This window comes from Ammodytes marinus (assembly GCF_949987685.1).
Source record: "Ammodytes marinus genome assembly, chromosome: 20".
Lineage (NCBI taxonomy): Eukaryota > Metazoa > Chordata > Actinopteri > Uranoscopiformes > Ammodytidae > Ammodytes > Ammodytes marinus.
The window spans coordinates 13,948,644-13,956,014 of NC_137224.1; the positions used below are offsets into that span (position 1 = coordinate 13,948,644).

At 44.4% G+C, this 7,371-nt stretch overlaps 1 protein-coding gene across 1 annotated transcript in view; it reads left to right on the forward strand.

The window, feature by feature from the left end:
* The first annotated feature begins 6,454 nt into the window (after positions 1-6,454).
* raraa (retinoic acid receptor, alpha a) overlaps positions 6,455-7,371 on the forward strand; it is a 145,471-nt gene continuing 144,554 nt past the window's right edge. The window contains exon 1 of the mRNA XM_080049624.1: positions 6,455-6,652. The gene's annotated coding sequence lies outside the window, so the exon portion shown is untranslated. The remainder of the gene's footprint in view (positions 6,653-7,371) is intronic.

The window sequence follows — 7,371 nt, forward strand, 5'->3', positions numbered from 1 at the left end:
TTATGATTGTGTATAATGGGTCTCAGTGCAACATGCTGGCTGGCAGGCTGACGGCCGTGTTGGACAACTGCTTCACAGTTGGCTAGGCTGGGGAGAGTGAGAAAGAGAGACAGAGAGAATATAGGCGGAGGAGGGAGGGAGTGACATAGCTGAAGATAGAGGAGGGAGAACAGGGAATGGGGTCACTTGAGTTTGTTGCTCATAGGATATCAAGAGGCTCACTCTCTCTCCACCCCGTTTAGTAGTTTGGCGCTCTACTGTTACCTCCCCTCCCTATCTCATCAAAACCCGCCATCTTTGGGAGTGTTACTACAACAACAATGTCCTTCATAAAATGCTCCAGCAACCCGCTTTCGAGTCCCGGGCTTAATCATAACGCGTAAACATTGATGATGAGGTTCAAGTGAAGCATTAAGTCAGCTTAAGCCTCGCATTGCTTTCATATGGCATTGGCAAAGCACAGCTGAGGCGTTGCTCCAGAGCTGATACACTATAAAATGTTCTGCTTTGTTACAGGTTGCTTCGCAGTGGGAAAAACAGTCATGAGAGAAGTTAACCATGTCGGGAGTGTGAATTGCCTCTAATAAAGGTGTTTTTCCTTACATTTTTGCAGAGCCCCTGCAATTGCTGAGTCATCTGGAAAAAAAGCAGCGCTCTGGCATTCTTTATTCTTGGGTAATGCAGCATAAGAGGACTTCCATTTTTAGCTTTACGGCAAATTACATTAAGCCACAGTTCAGTGAGCCCTAATGCTTTGAAAGTAACAAAAATCGACAGAGAGGGATAGAAGTTTTTTGGGCTATTTCTCAGACTTTCTTCTCCCAGCAAAGGCCTTCTTCATGCCTCCTCCCAGCCTGCTGAGCGGGAAAAGAATGGGTTAAACCTGTCTGCGGCCCACATCTGGGAGTCATTTGAAACATTCCACAAGGCTTACCACATGTTTTCAGATGGACTAAATCCTGCGAAAGGCTCGGCTGTCAGAGGTTTTGAAAAATCATATTTTTTTCCCTTTTTTCTTCGCCCAGGAGGGGAAAAAATGAGAAAGAGAAAATTAAACTGTATAATGGCTTTTCTTTCTTGCAGGTGAGATTAGGTAGGGATGTGGGTGGGTTTGCGGGGGCCACCACTGTGGCGCTGGTGGTTTTATAGTATGTGTGTGTGTGTGTGTGTGGTGGAAACGTGTGATTCTATGTCCTCTTGTATGGGCGCATGTTATTCGAATGTGTTCCGAGTGAAAGCTGTTTCTTAACAGCCTATTGCAGTTCAAAGGAGGCTTTGGGGCCTGGCTAACTGTTTCCATGCGGCTGATACGATCTCCTCTGCACTTTCTCTCTCTCTGTCCCTCCCTCGCTTGTTTCTTCTTTATTCCTTACAACCTTGCACCATTAAGCGAAAACACTGTGCAAGCTATGTAGCTTTTCAGCACGACTGTCCAGAAACACGGGTGGCATGTTCATCTACTGGCATGGGTACGTTTGAGCATTCATTTGATGTGATTCCTACATCCTATATGGATATATCCACAGAGGCCCAATGTGAAGCCTTCAGCATTGCCATGACGCATGTTCTACTATTGCTGCTTGGCGGTTTCACCATTACACTCTCCTATGGCTGACAGGTTAATAAAGGGGAGTCGCAGAGTGATGAATGGTTGGCTGCTTGTAGTGTGGTTTTAAGAAGGCAGAAAAACTATGGAGCACGTCAAGGGACTCTTTGGATGGCGATTGACCACCACAACTTCACCATTATCCCTGTTTAACCAGGTCTCAGATCCTCTCTAAATGTACACCCAAGAAAGGCTGGTAGGCTGCTCGCATTTCAGATGTCTGGCCCCCCCAATGGGCTCTCATGTTGCCCCGGCGTGTTCAGACGCCCCGCCGTAATTGTCCACTGACATTTGGAGAACCGGGAAATGTTTCTGTTGGGTGTGTGTGACACCAGAGGAGGGGGAGGGAGCCCACTGCCTCTCTGCCACCCTCTCATTTCCCTATGTGAACCAGGACTTGACATGTGGTATGTGGCCTCGTGCTGGGGGGTGAAAGGCATTGATCAGGCTGGCTAAGGTTACCACACTTTGGAAATAGCAGCGGACTTACACACCAGGCAGAAAATAGGCCCCCAACGTTTACAGGCGGAAACTGGAGCACCTGCTAAAGGGGGCTCACCAGGTGCCTTGTAAAATGAAACATGAGAGGGACACTCCACTACTGTCCTGTAACAATGACCACCATCTACAGGGACTTTTTTGTTATGCTATTGTTTTCATAGTAGGGAATCACAGGATTAAAGCAGCTCTATTGGGCCACTGAGAACATTGGATATTGTTAAACCTTTTAACAGTTTATGACCTGGTGACCTCTAAGAGGTATACAGTATGTTGGGAATTAGGGCTTATCTTGGTTGTCTTGCCAAGAGTTAGAGATGTCTGCTAATTGGTTTATCAGTTAGTAATAAGTTAAGCAGATTTAGTGACCTTTGGATAGAGAGAGACCTGCTGGTTATTTGGTTTGAGCATTTAGATGCTTTAATTAGATAGTACAGAGATACTGTATATAGGTTGGAAACAATTGGGAGCGAGGGGGACGGTATGCAGCAAAGGGCAGTCGGCTGGAGTCAAACCCTGTTCCCTGCGACATGGACTGGGCCTTACAGGGAAAATGCATCGATTTTCAACCTTACCCGCGAAATGGACAATGCTGAAAAAATACACAGGGATATAATGCGACCCAAAGGATATTATGGTAGATGAGGTAAGGTTGAAAATCGGCGAATTTTCCCTTCAATGGTACTCACTACCAGTTGAGCTACTGGGGTGCCCCACTCTGATTCTGGCCCTCGGCTTGGGAACGACTTAAGTAATGGATCTAGTTGTCCCAATTTGAAAAGAAAACATCGCTAAGGGGTCAGTGTTCTACTCACCAAAAAGCAATGAAAGACATTCATGCATACTGCATTTAATCCTTCATGCCAATGCCATGCTTGACTGCCACTTAGTGTTAGTCCCTTGAAAGTCTTAAAAAATGGAGAAGGCAGCGTCAGAGATCTTGCATCTTCGAAAGCATGTCCAAATTCAGATTTTATGTCTCCAGACACGGAGCTAATGCATGTGCCTTGTTGCAAGCCACTTTGCCAAGCCTGACATTATCAGGGGGTTGCTTGCATACAGAGTCTATACAAAGCATAAAATGGAATGTGCATCATATGGCTTTTTGTCTGCGCTTACATGCTAAAATGCTCTCCATATTTGCATCTTTGAGTCAAGTTTGGAGCTATACTAGACTGGGAGAGCCATTAAGATTCAGATCCAGTAACTTCCAGTGTGAACCTGGCTACAAGTGGAGGATGCAGCTGGGCTGAGGAGACCCCAGAGGCCTTACTATCCAACCCAGAGATATGTAGAGGAAGCACAACGCAAAACACAATACAAATCCCCACAAGGTAGTCGAGCGAATGAGGACAAGCCCATGCAGTGGACCTATGAACACATGCATTCCAGGGCCCCGTGTTCCACCTGTCAGAAGGCAGTGAAATAGGAGGGTTTCATCTCTTCAAGCATTCTGTTATAACAGTCACTTCCGCCAGTACATACTTTTTGCATTTTACATCTCCCTTCAGTCCATGGATACTCGCATGCCTGTGCGTCCCAATGTCACAAGCGCAACTCCCTCCCCGCAGCACTGCATTCCTCACTTGTGTGGTGATGTGTGACAACTGACACAGCTTAGTGCCACTCAAAGCTTTTGTGTAAGAAAGCCTTGAAGGCAGCAGGGGAAACCAGGAGGATACTGTCGCCCGCACTCTCTCTCTCTCTCTCTCTCTCTCTCTCTCTCTCTCTCTCTCTCTCTCTCTCTCTCTCTCTCTCTCTCTCTCTCTCTGTAGCAGTGTCAATGCTCCCTGGAAAAAAACAGAAGAAAAAATGAAAAGCAACCGAGAAGGTAACGTGGAGGCGAAGTGTGTCACAATAGCTGTCTTGTGGCCTTTTGTCCAATCATATGGGACGAGAGGGGTTTCGCATCCAGTACCTGGCTGTCACAAACCTTTGCTTCCTGGGGCGGAAAGCTATTGAGTGCAGCAGTCTTATCGGAGAGAGAGAGAGAGGGGGGAGAGTCTCTCCTGGCACACGACGCCTTCACACGGCACAACGCTCACTGATGTGCGCACTATACTTCACACCTACTACTGTATGCTTGCCTGCACGAAGGCACACACACACACACACACGCACAGAGGCACGCACACACGCACACACACACACACACACACACACACACACACACACACACACACACACACACACACACACACACACACACACACACACACACACACACACACACACACTTGTGGGAACATCAAACCTGAAAAAAACAGTTATTTAGATTATTGATCAGTCTAGTTTTATTTAGTGTAATCAATAAACCATGAAAAATAAGCCAAAATACCAAGTAACTAGAGCTTTCATTGATGCCAAAAATACCTTTTATTACAATTTAAATAATTACTTGTCTTCAATAATTGATTATAAACAATTTTTCTTCGTTAATTTTATTTTCTTCTTTCAATGAGCCACACACTGAATCACATAAAGTGTTGTATGAATTGCGTAAGCTTTTAAAACCACTAGCCAAGCAGAGAACAGATTTTCACATGCAGTTACTCTGCAGGCGCGTATAAAAAAAACAAAACATGAACACAGTTAAGACATGCATCCCCAAAAAAGAGATAAATAACATAAAGGCACACACATTACATATTTATGAATAAGTAGAATAGAGAAACGTGTAACAGCAAAGCAAACAGCTGTGCACCAAGTGTGTAGTACAATATAAGTACCATTATATGTATTTTTGGAAAAGGAGCAACAGCTCTTCTTGTGATCTGGTGGAGTCTTTAACATAATGCAGAAATGCAGTGTGACAAAGGGGAACACTACGATCCGGGATGGAAGTTATTCTAGAGAGCCTTTAATGGCACTCTCAGACGAATGACATGGTCACGCAATGGAGGAAGGGACTTGTTGTTTAAAATTTTATAAAAATGATACATATTTGAATCAAAATCTCCAGTTTCTGTGGTGTCCCGTGGTGATGGTTATGTATCCAAAGATTTGAAAGTCTTAAGAAAGGTACGGTAAGAAAAACTACATTTTGTATGGGGTGTAAATGCATGATTGATGAAATGTGTAGTTTGGGTTGAAGCCACTATTATTACAACAACAATGTGTAGCATATACGTTCTAATATTTAGATCTTTTTTTCAGTGGTTGTAGCCTACAATGAATGCATAATCGATGCTCCTATTCCGAATGTGCCATTTAATACTTCTTGCAAAAGTAAAACAATTTCATCTATGTTTTGAAAACAATTTCACCCATTTTGAGGCTTGTGTAAAGTTAGTATCACATTGTGCCCTGCTTTCCTTTGGCTTGCCACACTGTCTGTTGCAAACCTGCGCTTGGTTGCATTATATATTTAAAAGATCAACAGTTACATAATAGCAGACTCTGGAAACACCACTGTCTTGACCCACATCTACGTTTAAGTGTAAAGTTGGTTCTTTTGCAATTTAAGAAACTCTGTCTATGGGTGCTAGACTGAGGGGGGGTTTGTAGCCTACATTTTAGTCAGTGGTGGAAAGTAGCTTAGAACAATTCACACAAGCACTGTGGGCTTCTTAAGTTCAAATTTGAGGCCCTTGTACTTCTACTATTTTCATTTTATGTCACTGTATAGCCGACTAGGAAATAGTGAAGGCCTACTTCTTACTTTTTATCTGACAGCTGTATTTATTAGCCTACTTTACATAATAAAATGTTATAAACAAAAATGTCATCAGTAGTTTATAATATATATATATATATATATATATATATATATATATATATATATATATATATATATATATTCAAAATAATTAAAAGCAGTTACAATTGGCTCCACCTCCATCAGTTGTAACGTTTGTACGATTGTTTATTCTTTAGTTTAATGTTTCATTAATACTATTAACCTGATATCATAGGGCCAGGCTATACGCTATGCTATTAGGCTATAACACTGAATTATGCCCAACAAGTGGCTTACTCAATACAATTTGCTGATAGTCAAATCCTGAATGCTTAGTGCAGCATAAGCTATAAGAAAAACCGAGGTGAAAGGATGAACCTTTAAAACCGACGGTGTCGCTTTCTTGCAGCCTGGCAACCCCTCTGCAGCACATCTGGAGTGAGCGGGACGTCCACTTTTTTTTGGAGGACTGGCCCCCAGAAAGGGAAAGGGGCGGGGTCAGAGCCGGTGTTGGATTTCACAGCCAGAGAACGTGACTGCAATGGTTGCCTTCGCGAGAGCCGTGCCAAACTTGCCCTGCTCTCAGAAAAGCGGTCTCGCCGTCTCTTCTTAACCCTACCAGTTTTCACCGAAGGAGGGGGCGGTTGAGGGTGGCAGTGGTGCCTGTGGTGGGTGTAGGCGTGTGCGCTTCGAGTGTCACCCAGGCGCTCGTGGAAGACACCGTTTTGCAGATTTGCGAGAGTCGGCAGCAAACTTTGAAATAGAACCACCGCGGAGAAATACAGCTGCGCGGCTGAACTTCCACCAGCAGCAGCAGCAGCAGCAGCAGCAGCCCGAGGGGAGCCGGAGGAGGAGTCAACAGGTCCCAGGTATTACCAGCCACTTGTCATTGACAGCTTGTCAACATTTGACAGCACGCGCACAGGTCTCAGCCTTTAACAGGAGGTTAACCGGGTACAGCACCTAACTGTTTTACCTTGAGGGGTTTTGAATGTGTCACGCGTGGCCATGGTCATGATAAGCACGAGTGTGATAGTTTTTTTTTGTTCGTTGTCAGAGAATGACTACCATGACTTAACTGCAGTCAGAAACTCCTGTCAAGTTGCCATTCGTCAATTTGCGTCTGGTCTGACAGTCAGTAGCGCATTGTCGAACAGCAACTAGCTTATAATTGTGTCTTCTTGTCCGTGCGACGTTACAGTCAGCGGGCACGTCTGTGAGGGCATCCAGCTAGCATGCCAAGCTAACGCTGCCCTGCTACCAAAAGATATCTGGAGATATGTCAGAGCTGTCACTTTACTCGAGTCATTTAGCAAGGCAAACCTCGCTGAACAGCGTAAGCTTGGCATTTTGGGTGAAGTGTCGATATTTGGAGTTATAAACGTGCACTGCTGTGTACCTAACCCTTCTATATAATACAGTCTAAAGGTCTAACTCGACAAGAGCGTGTTGTTTTTGCACCCGAATGGGCAACGGAATGTGGAAAAATATGCATGTTTGTTCTCCCGGACGTCATGCATTTGCAAATGTCAGTCGATATTGCTAAATTTTGTGCCACTTTAGGCTTGATGTGAACTTTGCTCGAGAG